Raw genomic sequence first — 17,050 nt, 5'->3', positions numbered from 1 at the left:
TAAGTTCATTGGTTCTAATGATTCAAATTAAAAGAATGGCTAACAAGGTAGCTTGTTTACCAATCAGTCTATTAGTGGTATCTTCTAAGGAGTTCACTGGAAACTATAAGAATATTCTGTCTTTCAACCAAAACATCAATGTGAGTTTTGTGAATGATCAATGTTTTCATCCTTTGTTTATGCGTAAAAAATTAGCTCTAAATACCCTTGAGGTTAGTAATGCAATGTAAGAAAATAATATTTGTAGTAAGTACTTCATTTTCATTACTTAATTTTATAAATCTAAAACCTAATTTTAAGCGAATAATTATAAACTTCAGACTTTAGATTGAAAATGTTTTAGGACCTAGAAAACTTCAGACTGAAATTTTATATTTAATTTAAATTTTAGGACCTGGAATGAAAGTTGTCTGATACCATTAGTTATTTCAAATAAAGAGAACTTTATCTGCACAATGGAGGAGCGTGTATAAAGTAGTGCGATGCCGAAGCAACTCGTTTTTAAGGTGGGGTGTGTGCTATTTATTTTGAAGCTTTTAATAGCGAAAATAAAGTGCTTATCTTCAAAGATTTCGGGATATGCCTGATTTTAAAGTCAAACCAACAACTTCGAGGTTAAAAAAATAGATCAAGTTTTAATAGAAATCTAAATTACTTTTGTAATTCGATAAAAATCTGATTCTTATTTTACAAACAATAAGTATGAATTGTATTCATAAAAATAGTAGGTGAATCTTAAAAAATGTTTACTTTTTTCAGTTTTTAATAGACAATAGTTTGTAGCCATTTATCGTCATGTTGGAGGAAACGGAAAGTCCGCCCAGTAGTTAATTAATTTTCTGTTTATATTCAGATATGGACACATAAAGTCAGAATAGTTTAATAGATAGAGAATATAAGAACGTCACCATATTTAGTCACTTGAGTTCGAACTACATTGAACTGAAATTAGTGTATAATTTTAAATTGCTTTTAGTTTTTAAATAAAGTACATTTAAAGTTATAATTTTGAAACACCGATATCAGATAGTTAACGATTATATTATTCTCTTTTTTTTTTTTTTTTTTTTGTTATAATCAACATTCGAGTTTTTGTGTAGTGTTTGCTGACTTATTATGTCTTGGAAGAATTTCTGTTGTAATAATTAAACAAGAAATATTCAAATAATGTACTTTAAAATCAGAAATGTAGAATCTCAACGTACAGGTATATCTGTCAATCGCAGAGCCTTTCCGAAGTATTTAAAATACATAAGAGGTCTGTGTGTGATTGTTTTTTAACTACAGTTTTTTAAAATTAAATTATTATCTTATTAATTGCGAATAAACGCTAACAAAGCACGCAAGACTAGAAACTGGAGCCAGTATTCCGAAGATTGAAGACTGTTTTCTCCACAATTGCAATTCTCATTGATGCACAACGGATAGTGCTTCTTTCTATAAGAAGAATCCCTGAATCCCTATACATTTCATCCCCAAAGAGAGCGGTATACTCTTCTCTACTAAACGTAATGGGAGGCAGGTCATGCTGGGAGATGGTTTACACTTGTCTGCACTAATATCAGTCAACAGAAAGAGTTAAAGAACTTTCAGAGGGGTAGGATAGCTGGATGTCGTATCCGACAATTGCCAGTTCGCATTCTGCAGAAGTTTAACATTCTTAAGTCAGCAAAAATAGGTGATTTCTGGTGAAGAAACGGCCAAATAGGTCCAGAATTCTTATCGATATAGTGTGGACCTTGCAAAAATTGACATCATTAATGAATCATCAGCTTTAAAATACATTCTAAGTGCATGTCCCATGACACAGATATAGTAAATTTGAAGCCCCTAAATTCTTGGGCTCTAATTTTACCCCTCTTGTCCTTAAATATGTAATTGCCTTGATTACCAATTCCTGTACGCATTGACATGGTACGAAGAACACCAAAGCCGGATTATGAATAAAAGAAAAGAGTATAGTGGAATGATGATCACAGCATACGTTCTTCTAACCAGAATGTGTTGTCCCAACTGCGAATTTTGCAGATGGCAGTGTATTATAAGGTATTTCAATTGGTCTTTGTTCCACTTGTCGCAGCGCATAGAATTATGAATGCATGATGCTGAACACTGGCGTATCCTACTCTGACGAAGTTTTATGGGAACATCTCCCTACATTTTCCAAAACGAAAACATTCCATGTCACAAAACACGACTTTGGACTCGTGGGTTGAGCAAAATAGCATAAGGATAATTCAAGAAGTCCATTGGGTTAAGATTCAACCCAATGGAGTTCTTGTGGGATGAATTAGAACGCTAGAATTGATGGCTTTCACCAGAAATTCATTTCTATTACTTTTGTACTCTATTACTTTTGGCAGGTCAGTGTACTCTCAATACAGGGACCTGTGTGTGTGTGCATAGAACATCCACTCCCGCTTAAGACCAGCTAAGTACAGCCCCTTGAGACCTGATGAGGCTATACTTAGCTAATTGCCTTCAGAGAGACATAATTGGATTTATTTTCTTAATATAAATGGTGATTCAAAATTCATGTAATCCAAATTGTAAGCGTTAATTTATAATTGACAACTTGATGGAATTTCTTTCCAGTTACTAAAACAGCAGCACGGGTCCTCCGCAGATGTCCAACTGTTGTTGTATGTTAGCTTTCTGTCACTAACCAGTAATATTTTGTTTATAAAGAAGGCAGTACATCATTTTCTCAGACAGCACATCTTCAAAACTGGGAATCCACGATTCCTGGACTTTTATCTTTAGGACTACTTAAAAGGAGTGGTATACACTAATAAGATTACTTACTGGGAGGAATAAAAGTCAGTTGTGAATCGGAAATTTCAACAGTAACTGCTTAAACGTCATGTTAAATCTCATCAAACATGGAGAAAATAGTTAATCCCCGTTATTATGTTTATAATAATAATAATATAAATAAAACGTATTGTAGCATCTGTTATATTTATAATAATAATTGAAATAAAACTGAAATTATACTTGAATCACCTAAGATGGTGGTTGTTGGATCCTTTAGAATTTTGACTTGTTAAAAATATATTTTATGCGAAGAGTAGTCTGAAAAAAAAAACAAAACAGAGATTGTATTTTTATGTATATGCTGATATTTTTAATAATAAATTCATTATAAATCTAGAAAAAAGAATGAACAAGTGATCTATATTTAATCGCTGGTTATATTAATGTAATTAGTGTACTTATATTACTTTTTGAGTGTTAATTTTCGGTTGTTTGTTTTCTAGAAACAACAACAACCAAAAAAAAAAAAAGGAAATTGTAATATCCAAGCTTTTTAGCTAATAATTTTAATACCAAAAAATCGTCACTACCCTTGTAAAGTGGTAACTAAGAAAATTTTCCTTTTATATCGTGGAATATTTATGATTTTGTTTCTTCCTAAATTTAGGACAAAAAAAAAAAAAACATCCTTTTTTTCTATTTAATGACTAATAGAAGTAACTCAGTTATTTTGATTTCAACATATTCAGCTTTAATTTACGATATAATTATCTATTATTTATAAGATTTTTAGTGTGGAAATAGTCAATTTTCTGTTGTTTTTAGAAAAGAAACAATTGGAAATTAATACTCAAAAATTAATATGCGCAGCTCTTAATACGCTAAATTACACTAATATGATCAGCAATTAAATATAGATCACGTGTTCATAATGTCAAATGACGTTTTACTCATTTTTCTTGATTTAAAATGAATTTATTATTAAAAACATCAACATATACATAAAAACAAATCATTTATTGATTATTAGACGTCTCTTCGCGTAAAGTATATTTTTAAGTATAGATTTTTATTACATCTCCCACTTCCCAATGTATACAAAATCAGATTTTTAAGTGATTGTGGTCTATTGTTCCTTGCTATTGTTTACCAGTATAGAATACTTGATAGATAGGTTTCTGTCTAGGCCACCAGGTGGCGTTAGTCTGTCTGCAGGTCAAAAATAAAAGCTAAGTAAAATATTTGTTCCTGCAGTTTTCTTTTTTAACTATATGCTTGCAATGTAGAATTTTTTAGGCTGTTATTTTTTATCCTATATTCACGGTTTATATATCAAAGAAAAAATTAGTGGGAAATATTAAAGCGATAAAAGCAATTGCTCATAACAAAACCCAGTTTCAGACGTTTTCATTGAAATTAGGGTGCACGGGTCCCACGATCGTTGAAGTCGCTACTAATTTACGATAAGTATCGCGCTAAAATTCGTTGAAAGGGACTGGGGTATCGTATCTCTGGCAAAATGACTAAAATATTCTTTACATTTGTGTACATCATCACCTTGTGATCTCAGATACTGATCTGCAACTGTGCTCTTTCATTTGTATGCAAGACAGACGTGAAGAATGTCTTGAAAATTTTAATGAGACGGGCTGCGTTTCTCTTCCTTACGGACGCTAACATAATATATGGCCGATTGCAGCTTCGGAGATCAGGGTAACGGCTGGGTGACTAACAGAGTCACGTGCAGCACGAAAGTATGATTGGTAAGCGGCCAACACACCGGGGAAATAAAGGCTGGGCTGTGTATGCATAGGAGGAAAACTGCGTTTTCACCCACGGATAGGTGATTTTTCTCTCTCTCTCTCTCTCTTTTAAATTAGAATAATGTTAATATTTAATGAGTTGATTACAGCGCATTCGACAACGAAATATTTTATAACGATATTGACTAGCTTAAATTATTTTAGGGAAAAAAATAACAATTGTAATTAATGAAATAAATTGTTTATGAAATCGTAAGTTTTATATAATAATAAACAAATGTTTTGTTTATACACCCGCATGATCACACGCTCAGAGGAGTTCACGAGAGAGAGAATTCAAGAAACAGCACCGTATTTAGCAGTCACGGGCTTGAACACACTCAAAACAACCTATCTTGAAGGATGCATATAAACGCAAAGTTTTCTGCTGCCATCTAGTGGTATATATCTTAGGTTTGAGCAAATACTGCTTCATGGGTTCCCCCAACCACTACTAAATAAAAGACATGATTTTAAAAAGAGTTGCTTTCATTGTGGATTATTTCCTTTAAAAACCTATAAATTTTACTGCAATTATCGAATAATAATTATGGTGTAACTGTGCATTGATTGGTGGTTATCTCTTAAATGAATTAATCAAGGGCAAATTTGGGAAGAGGGTTAATCTCCTTCAAGATAATTACCTCTCCTAAAACAATCTTTCTTATTTACCCGTGCTGTTACACCTCCCCCCGCCCCAAAGAAGGTTGGATCTATCGTATCCCTTGAGATTAATCCTCTGTAAATTCCATTTGTTATATTTTCGCTTTTCTCTAGCTTAAACTGCAGAGTACTTTGAATGTAACACAAGTGTTATTAAGAATAAACGATCTATAAGAAAATAAAGTCATAACCAAATGTATACGTAACTCATTGTTACTTGGCATGTGTGTAAAAGAACCGCTTTTGAACTACACACCCATATGGCACTGGCATCGCGAGTGCTTCCTAGTGATTTAGAGCTTCTTTCTCCTATATCAAACACGGCATCCTTTGTACTTATATTTACCCCATTGTGAAGTCACAATTTATTGTCATTTTTTTTTACAAACCAGACTACGAACCGTAAGGCGCCATGACGTCAAACTACGGAGACCCAGGTCTGCCCGCCTTTTGTTCCCTTTACAAGCTTAGACACAGATGTCCAAGTTTAGTCCTGACAACGAAATAGAAGCAGAATTCCAGATGTTAAATAAAACTTTAAGGGAAGAGGCTGATGCACGTGGCTGTAGAACGAACAGGAGACTTTTTTTTTTTGCCAGTAAGTGTATTTATATACAGATCTAGTGTCACTTTAGTGAAAAACATTTATCACTGAAGTTTTGATACTGCCTTGGGACTGCATAAGTAGGTAGACAGGTGAGTGAGGTTTTGTTTTGTAGGAGGATATCACAATGGAAGATAAGGCAAGCAGATGTTCGTGCTAGTCCAACTACTTTTTATACGAGTATATCTGATTGTACGTTTAGGGTTAACGAATGTGCTTTGTTTGTGGACATCCGGCCGTTTTTTATTTATTAATTTTTTTATTTGTTGAAGTTCGAATTTCTGTTCAAGATTATCAGGATGCACAGGATTGGTAGGATTATCAGGATGCACAGAATTGGTAGGATTATCAGGATGTACAGAATTGGTAGGATTTCCCGATAACTCGAAATTTTCTATAGCTAGAAAATCCAGTGTTGCGATTCTCCCAAGAACTGCACCTTTATCGTATTTTTGTTTATCCATGTCTAAATCTCTGCGAAGGTTAAAGAAAACTTTAGTTTTTAGAAAATTGGAGTTAACAGCACTGCGCTACTAAGGGATAATCGATTTTTTTCTTTTTTTTTCGTCCGAGAATTATGCGATCTGTGTGAAGAGTGCGTGACCCATTTGTTACAGCGATAAACAAGGCATTATGTCAATAAAAGTAAAGCTGCTTTACACTACACGAACAATCGAGTCATTAAAGATGTGCAGAATAGAGAGAAAGTAAAAACATTGTCGTTAGACTGAGTAGTCACGTTACCGACAAACCGAAGTGAGTCTGCAGTTTTTCTTCCTCTCCTCTTTTTCTGCTAAGATTTTTTAACAAAACTAAGAAAAGCTTACCTTCGGATTATTTTGGGTAAAAAAATGCGATCTGAAATTCATTATTTAAAAAAATCTATCATTAATTAAAAAAGAGACCAATTTAGATATCTTGTTTGTTTGAAAGTAGTGCAATACCAAGTCATCTCGTGGTGAAGATGAAGTTTGTTTTCTATGAGCATCAACACTAATTAATTAGGCAACTTTAATAATCCTTTTAGCCACAAAAACAAAACCAAGATGTTCTTCCTACATTTGAAAATGTTAAAATAGCATATTTTTTAATTTTTAATTTATAATTTTTTTAAGATTTTAGCAACTCGTAAATTGCCTTACTTTTCTTATTTTGGATTTTTGAACTTCGTGTAATTAATGACAATAGGCCGAAACTATTGGATAACTATTTAATCATTTTAAACGTATATAGTTGTCAATGTTTGTCCCTCTGAACAAACATTGACAACTATATACGATTTCCGATATTAAGACTTTAATACTTTAAATTATAAATAATTCATATTCTAAATATGAATTATTTATAATTTAAAGTACGTGTATTTATTTGGTATCGGTAGCCAGTTTCAGATAATTTTTTTTTAAGGTAGTGTCTGCAAAAATGAAATTACTATGAGTGGAAAGTACTGTCAAGAATCATTCATGCAATATTATATCAAAATGAGAGACAAATAATAAAACACTAACTGGTTTTAATTTTTCACAATTTGACGATGAACAACTTTCGTATATAAAAGTTTCTTGACTACTTTCTATACATGATTATTTATTTATTTTTTAGCTGTTCTAATTATAGAAATCTTTGACTAGAGAACCAAATATTTTGTATCCTCTCCTGAATATGCTTCGGATTTCAAATTCAAATAACATGAATTCAATTCATTATATTCGAATATCATTGGAATGAAAACCAGTGGTTCCTAACCTTTTTTTTTTTTTTTTTTTTTTTCTGGATCATGGTCGCCAAGCTTAACTTGGTAACCCATGACCTCACTTATGCGATAATCATAAAAATAAATATGGATAAAATGAGTCAACTGCTTAAAACCCCTAATTTCACAATAAAATGTACAAACCGTGGACTGCAGCCACACCAAGAAGCTGTGGTACGTTTAATCAGGTTTGAATTCTCCATTCGTGTTATTTTTAAGCTTAAAATCAAGATTGATTTCTTTTTAGTAGATGACCGAAGAATTTGGACTCTTGTCGAACCGCTGCGACCCACTGATTGAGAACACGTTAATTAAAATATGCCTTAGGGAAGGGGCACCTGACCCCCCTCTTTCACCCTTTTTGGGGGGAACAAACAGTACCATAGTTAATAATTACAGTTCTAGGATGCTGTTAATGGGTGTCTCGAAAAAGAAATTAACAGATGATAATAATAATTACTACTGTGATATAGTAATCCAGGCCTAGTATGATTGTAAGGATGTTGTTAGGTGCTGCCATAGTGATATATATTACTACAATGTCACTATTTGATGCCTATCATTCGGACAGATTTGATTAATATACAAAGTGACCCAGAAAGGGGAAAAAAAGTTTCATTTACCTTTTTTTCTGGGCTGTTCACCTGAGAGGTTCGTTGTTACTGAATTTGTAATTCTTTAAAGTGCAGCTTCAATAAAAGCAAAATAAAATTCTAGGAAGAAATGAATGCACGACACTTTAATTAAAATATTCCTTAAGGAAGCGATACTTGACCCCCCTCTTCCCCCGTTTTTTAGAGGACAAATGGTACCATAGTTAATGGCTACAGTTCTAGGAAGAAATTTGAAACTTTAATTAAAATATCCCTTAAGGAAGCGACACCTGACCCCCCTCTAACCCCCTTTTTCGGCATTTTTTTGAGGGGAAAAACTGTGCCATAGTTAACGGTGCCATCCCAAGAAGATTTATCATCGCACAAATAAATAAAAAATAATAGTAAATGTAATAAATTTGTTTTTTACCACGCTTAGGTATGTGGTCGATTAGCAATCAACAAGAGCAGTTAAAGTGAACAGGCAATCATCATTGAAGTGGAGTTTACTTCAAGATTCGCTGTAGAAACAGCCTACATCTATAACAACCCAAAGTCTTAAGTATAAATTCAGTTTCTCCATTGTTTACATCTTTATCAAGCTTTTCGTAATCACATCATTTGCGTTATATAAGCTAAACAATTCGGACTACATAAAGAAAGTTCATAATGGGTTTTTTATAATAAATAAATAAGTGGATACTACCGACAAACTTAAAACTTCAGCGCTAACGTGGCTAGGTAAAAAGGGACCTATAGGCAAAGAAGCATGCATATATACTGCATACAAAAAACCCCGAGATGCTTCAGCTCAGCGGATGAGAGAGAGAGAGAAGATGAAAATATTTCCCGTAGAGGCTACAGGACCGTACTTCAGTTATTCTTAGAGCGAACTAATATTTCATGAGGGCGAATAAATCTTGTTAAGATCGCTGTCCGATACGTGTGTGTGTGCGTGCGTGTGTGTGTGTGTGTTGACGAAACTGGTGGAAGGTAGTGAGGCGAAGAGGATGGGGGCTGGAGAGAGAGGGAAAGGGGAGGCAGCTAAGAATAAATACAGAGCCTGGCACGAACTAATCCACTTTTCTCCGCCGGGATTACGCCATCCTGTACGGCCCAACGTATCGATTTTCTCTGACGTTATTAGATATCGACTGGGTAGTACTAACTCGAAAAGTCCGCGTGCGCTCTCACTCAACTCTAGAACCCAGGTGCCCCTGAATTGCATTAATTTACGCTTCGAATAGTATTCTATTCATCAGAGGCACAATTAGAAAGGAAGAAAGAGAAAGGAGCTTTAGGAAGAAGGAAAAAAAAAAAAAAAAAAAAAAAAGGTACTTTACCCCAAATATTCCACATCCATTTTTCAGCACACAGACACACGGTTCCATCACCTGCGTCGATTACAAATGTACACACAAGGCGCGTGAGTACACAGTTAGCACAGAAGGACAAGAAACGAAGATAAATCCATTTTTTTTCCCCCGTCAGGTTTCCAAAACACAGGAGGTCGTGTCGTCAGGGGCAAAGCAGGGTCACGATCCGGCCAGCACCTTTCTAGAGGACACTCCTAGACAGACCGAGAGAAGCGATGATGACGGCCCTATCACGTGGGGTAATTACGTTCCTTAAGTGTCGTCTTTACGTCCGCACACGTAACAACTTAATATATTTTAGAGCGTTAACAGCTATGGTGGAGACGGTCACGGCTTTTATGGCTACTCAGAGTGATGGCAATAGCCTTTACTGTTAGCCGACATACTAGTGCTTATGTAACGATACCCAATAAAACATTACGTCATTGTCTTGTAATTATTGCTGGCCTGGAAGATATAGATCATCTTTTAGATGCTCTTTAAATTCTTTTTCGAATTTTTGCTCATTTCTTCCTGGAAGGAATGATGATATCTACTGTTGTTCAGCTATTTAAGGAACCTTCAATACGTTTTTTGTCCTTTGTAAAATGTTATGACGTACTTAATTCTCTAATTTTATCGGTGTGTATGTAGATGAGTTAATAGAAGCCAGTTGCATATTATTCCATCAGGCGTTACAAGCTTCTCATAAAAAATAAAAAAATAAAAATAAATAACTTTCTTTTCACTTTAAAAACAATTCCAACACACTAAACGCTTTTTGGAGAAAGTAATACAAACAAAAAATCATTAACGATTTTGATAAATAAAATCATTCATTACGTAAAATGGCTTATAATTAATACATAACTTACAATAAATAACGTAAGCTATTTTTCTGTTAATGTTAACAGAAGAAGTATTTATTAGCTGGTCATTTGAATTATATATCAAAATTATAAATGTTCTTGTTTATATTTACTTTTATTTATTACTAATTTTAATTTCTCAAAAAAAATCTCAAAATTTAATTGTAAAAAAAGTTATTGGGCCTGGAAGAATTATTGCTGTTAAAACTCTTAACACCCTAAACGCTTTTTGGTGAAATTAAGAGAACTTTGAAAAATCATTAATGATTTTTCTGTCGATTTCAATAAATAAAATCATTCATTACATAAAATGGCTTATAATTAATAGATAACTTACAATCCATAACGTAAGGTATTTTTCTGTTAAAGTTGGTCATTGGAATTATATATCAAAATTATAAATGTACTTGTTTATGTTTACTTATTACTAATTTTAATTTCTCAAAAATTTCTGTCTCAAAATTCAATTTGTTGTCAAAAAAAATTTTGTGAAATGACTACTTGAACAAAATTTCCTGTAGTGCGTAGCTGATTCAAGTAATATCATTATATTATTCTTAAAAAGGTTTAAGCTAAGCGATTTAATAAAACCAGCTATCTTAATTATATATACTGCATTTAAGCTGGTTTGTAAATTAAAATGTTGGTATACACGATTTAATTAACTTTATTCAAAGTCAAGATTTAGTAAATCCTAATGTTTCTTGTACAGTAGGCTCTATATTATCCGGGTTGAATTAACTGAGTTACCTGTAATATTACAATCGTTTGTTTACATTTTGTAGTACTCCTTTACTAGTGTAAAGTTTATTTTAACATTCTTCTCAGAGCTTTATTATCATTTTTTCTTTTTAATATGCGCATACGTATTAAAACTGAGAATTTTTCTTTCAATTGAACAGAAGTAGTAAACATCAATGAGTTTATAAAGCTGTGTATACTTTTATACATATGAATATAATGCGTATGTAAATAACTTTACGTTTCAGTTGTATTTTTACGAGTTTTTCTTTAATTTTGCATATTACTCGTGGTTTTTATTATCGGTGAATATTTTCCATTCACCCCGGATAATTGGGAGTCTGCTGTATTGTTTTTCTGAGAAAAAAATATCTTCGCATGCCAAAGAAGGCGTGTTTAATGTTATAATTAAAGTGAGATCTCTTTGCATTTTTATTTTATAAGCAGGAATCGAAAGTGTTGTGTTTGTAGGCGTCTACAAATATTTAAAGTGTCTGTTAAATCGAATTCTTTCCATTTAAGATACCCAAATTCAAAAGATAAAAAAAAAGAAAGACAACCAATCTACCAACAGGAATTAGTCAAGTTCAAAAAGTACAGCATTAATACTCTGCAAATACATATAGTTTGATTAACCTTTTCACCCAATTAACCTTTGAAAATATGGTTTCATATCAAAATCCAGTCTACTACCAACATACTATTTATAAAATGGAATATCATTTTAAACTAAATTAAAATCCCCAATGTAAAGTTTGGATGTACTCAAAAATAATTATTAAATCTAAATAATATATTAAAATTTTCTTTATTTTGAGTAATGCATATACATGAAATATAGAAAGTAAACATATTTTAATTATGTAACTCCACTCCTGATTATACTAAGATTTGGGTACGTCACAACGGTTGGATTGAGTGAACGCCAACTAAACACCTATCAGTAACCCCCTGATACTACATTTCAAAAGGGGTCGCTGTGGATATATGATACAGAAAAAAAAAGTAAAGAAGATAAAAGGCACGCTCCATCTCTCTCACTGGAAAGTATCTGAAACAACTGTCCTTAGATTATGTTGAATGCATGAGTGATGTGTCTCTCGCTGTCAAAGTGTAACTGAAGACTGACTCTAGGGAGAAGGCCCAACAAGGAGGGAAGGCATGTATTCTGGCAGAGACATTTTTTTTTTCTTTCTTACTGTCGTCTCTTACGACCCTGGCATGCGTCGAGAAAACAGCGGGATTTTTGTGTTCATCAGTTTTTCTCTTTCTGCTGAATCCACTTCGAATCCACAATGATCAACGCTATTTGCTTGAAAAAGAAAAAAGACAAAATGTAAATTAAAGATTTAATTTGCAAAAAAAAAAAAAAAAAAAATCGCCCTGTAATTTTTAATTACAGGATAGTTTTAAAAATAATTGATTTCGATTTATTTTAATTATATTTTCAATCAACCACACGTGCAAAATATACAGGGCTGTTTTAAAAAAAAAAATTACCACTATTAAAGTCCCATCCGAATTTGACAACTGCTTGAAGATGTTGATAATCTACTAATTTTATTAAATCAAGCTTAAAGTTGGATTTTCTTACAGTAATAGTGGCACTATGTTTTTTTGAGCCAGCCTGTATATGTGCAGCATTTTAAATCCGTTTACAAACAATCAATACGTACACAAAACAATGTAAGCAGTCACAGAAATTTGTAAACAAAAACAGACTCGTATCTGTTTTAAATTCCAAAATATGTCTAGAAATTATTTTCCATATTTCTAAGTGAACAATCAATATCAATCAATATAAACAAATATTTCCAGGTATATATTGCTTAAAAGATATAATAAGAGGAAGATAATTACTAATGCATATTAGTTTTAAGATTACTGAATCTAGTTTCTGAATCCTTTCTGGATTCAGAAAGATATGAAAAACACTGGTGTACCCACTTTAAAAACACAATGGTAAAAATACTATACATAAGAAACAACTAACAAATTTTAAAAATATATTCAAGGAATTAAAATTACAAAAATATACAAATTTGGCAGACAATAAACAAACAGCAATAACATAGAAATTACGTAATTTAAAAGAAGTAATTTATACTATAATGCGTACAATATTGACAATTAATCGGATGTGATAATTGGTTAGTGAAACTTAATATTTGATTTTTAATATTTAAATTCTATTAAACTTTTTGAATATGAAGTGATTAAAGTTATTTTAGTTTCAAAATAGTTTGTTGTAATGCTTTTATTCAGTCAGTATATGAAAAACCTCATTGCTTATTTCATATTCAGAATTAAATTTCCTGTTATGTTAATAATGATGTTAAAGAGTGTAAATATTATTATGATTTACTAAAAGAATTAAATCAATGATCACGTGATTCTAAAAGAATTAAATCAATGATCACGTGATTCTAAATTTGTTCTATTTTCTGTATGTTGCCAGTTTTATTAATTTTATTTTCATATAAATATTGTGATTGTAAAAAATACAGGCAATGTGTTTGTGATGGTGATAAAAAAAAAAAAAAGACTGAAACAGAACTGTGACAGGAATGTGTTGATCTGAAATTTGTGTGCAACGTAAAAATAAGAAGCCATTCAGGATGAATTCAATTCAGTGTATATCTAGTGATTCCTTCCCCTGTTCAGTTTTATAGTGTGCTGAATGTTTATTGTGCTGACAATACCCCATAATAGTGTTTGTATTAATTTTGGAGACAGCCTATGTGCATGCTTGGTGCCTACTTTTAAGGAACAATTGACTAAAAATCTGACTGATGTAGGCTAATGTGACATTCATGGACAACTTAAGCAACTGCACATGCGCACTCAGTATGGACTCTCCACTTATTAAAGATTCTCCACTTAATTTAGGGTCATTAAGGAAATGTAACACGAGAAGAATTATGTGAAAAAAAATTATTTCTCTCTCTCTATCGTTTTATTCTTGTTAATGTAGAAAATGTTAAAAATTCCATTATATATGAAGATTTATTCGTTATTATTTATTATTAATTGAATAAGTTTTGATACACATTTTCATTATTTGAATACAGTATTTACAAATTTTAATAATCTGATTTGTATGTTTTTAATAATTTCACCAATATAAATAGGACAATTTAGATATTTTAAAATTTAGAAATGTGTAAACCAAAATTGAATTAATATGGAATTGAACTGTTAGCTGAAAATGTATTCATTTCAGATAAAGTGACTTTCAAATAATTAGGTTATGTTGCTTAGTGACATTTGCTGACATAGTATTAGAAACTTGATCGAACTCAGTGAGATATCAATATAATATAATGACAATTCTTAATTGAATAAGAAAAATATTTCATGTGATCCAATTGTGTTCTTTGTAATTATAAGATGTGGAAATAAATAAGTACCCTCCTACTATGTGTAAAACTTATTTTAAAAAATTTCAGAACACGGACATTAAACGCCTGTAATTACAATAAATATACACAGAAAATACATAAAATTAAATGCAAACTAAAGATTAATTTAAAGGTGTTAAATTAATTAATTCGTTGAACTACGTTAACGAATATCTGAAAGTGAAGTAAACAGGAATCCAAGAATTCTGTGGCATTACTTTCTCTTAAAAGTTTATCTGTGGAATGTACCTTGCTAGATGTCAGGAGACAGCTGCGCGAAGATTTTTCATCCCATACAAAAAAAAAAGCAAGAACACAATGTGCAGTCCAGAAAGGATTAGATAAGGAAGACCAGAGAATAAATACAATTGGATTCCTGCCATTTGATAAATATTTTAATGCGCATTAGAATAAATACCCTTCTACAAAATTTCACCTAAAATTTCAGTGGTGTACCATTCAATTTTTCATAAGATGGAGGATGAAATCATCCAATAAATGGTTGTAGAACGAAGTCATTATTATTCAAGGGTTACTGAAAGACCATGACAAATTCTTATTGTTCATTTAATCTCTATTGCCAGTGACTGTTTTTAAAGATACTGGGGTTCCACGCAGGGGCATAAGGGGGAAGTCTAGGAATACATCCGGGATCCCATTTTATTTTAATATTGGGCCGTATGATCAGAATTGTTGTTGTTATTTGGTTTTTAGGCGCATTAGCAACTAAGGCCATATTGCTCCAGGGATATGCGGTGGTCATTCTCTGACCTTTCCGTATCCTCCGTATTTGGTGGTCACGGGCTCGAACCCCGGTCTAATCAAGAAGCGTGTGCTACGCACTGCTGCTCCTGCCCAATATGATCAGAAATACATATGTGCACTGTCTGCGCACGTATATATGGAAATTTTTATTGATAAACAGTGATGAGGTAAGGCCAGTTAGTTATCCAAAAATATGGCCTTTTAGCAGCAATACAAAAAGAAACCCCAAATCACTTAACTTTATCCGTACAAAAGTGCACGGTTACAGGCCTAGTGCGTCGTCATAGCAATGTGGTCACCTGCGACGGTAGGGTAGTACATGCGTTTGAGTTGACTGTGGTTCAAGTGCACGTTACCGCTAAACATGGTGATGTTCTTCTATCTGTGTTGCGAACTACTCACCTTATGTAGTCATCTTGGAGTATGAGAAGAATTTATATTTTTTGGCCTTACATTGGAAGTCCATGTCTCAGGATATGTATTATACTATTGGTTTCTCAGAAAATTTGTGTTTGTAAAAATGGACTATTTCGTATTATCAAATATGACGACGAAAAAAAAAAAGGGGGAAGAAGGAAAGTACGTCTTTTTTTGTTGATTTTAAATTAATAGAAAAAGAATAATTCTATTTAAGTACATGTATTAAGAAACTACAATTTTAGAATAATTGACACTGACTTTTATTTATGGTTTAACATCATAAATCAGTTATAGTGAAACCTTAAGATGTTTTCGAGAATAGAAAAATTAACTCATTTAGAAGAACACGTTTTACCCTCACATATGTATTGAAGTAAAAGGACCAAATTAAGACTTTGCAGTGTGTATACAACTGTTTATTATTTTTTTATTCTTATGTGATGAATGTATTAAAAAAAAACATGTCATTACATTCTAATGTTAATTATAGAAATGTTAAGGAATTCTAAAAATTGTAATACTAAATTGAATTCACAATTTTCTGCCAAATTACATTTTAAATTGATAATAGGGATTTTACGGCCATTTTATGCATTGTGTACTTAGTGATAAAAGTAATTCTATGGTAGATAGGGTAAATATACTGCTGATAAGTATGAATCTGGCACTAGGGCAGACCCCTAAAGTTCAGGAAACTTGGTTGTGAGAATTAATGTTGAGAAAAATGACCACAAGGATGAATTCTCCTTGTCTGTATTGAGTCCCCCTTTTTGTTGAGTTTGGGACCCTTTTCAATTTGAGGATCCTGGTGTTTTGCATCTTCCTCCGAAGACCGGTCATGTCTGAAACAGCATTATATGGGTTACCAGCAAACATCAAAATGAGCTTTCGCACAGATGCGCTACATTTTTAAGATACTAATTATTTATAAGTACAGTATATATTTTAAAAAAATGGTTCTAAAAATTTAGTGATACAAAGCCCCCCTCCCCAACTTTTCGCGGATCCCCACACTTAATAATATTCATTGTGTGCTCTAATTTTTTTTTAAAATATCGATAACAAATTTCGACATTATTTACACCTCCCCTGACACATCTGTACGTCATCCGCGGAGGTCCATGGATCAGTTTGAAAAACGCAGCTTTAAAAGAACAATATGTGATCGATTAAAATACAAAAATAATCCAATGTAAAACATTTGTGATTAGTGCGCACTTCAACCGCAAATATTGAGAAAAAACACCTGTAATTATTAAATATGGGCACCGAAGTACAAATACTATACTGTACTTGTAGAGAGTATAATCCGGTACCTCCCATTTCC

This window comes from Mastigoproctus giganteus, chromosome 14 (assembly GCF_048544385.1).
Source record: "Mastigoproctus giganteus isolate SK-2022 chromosome 14, ASM4854438v1, whole genome shotgun sequence".
NCBI lineage: Eukaryota > Metazoa > Arthropoda > Arachnida > Uropygi > Thelyphonidae > Mastigoproctus > Mastigoproctus giganteus.
The sequence above is the reverse complement of the archived record's forward strand: the minus strand, read 5'-3'. Positions refer to the sequence as shown.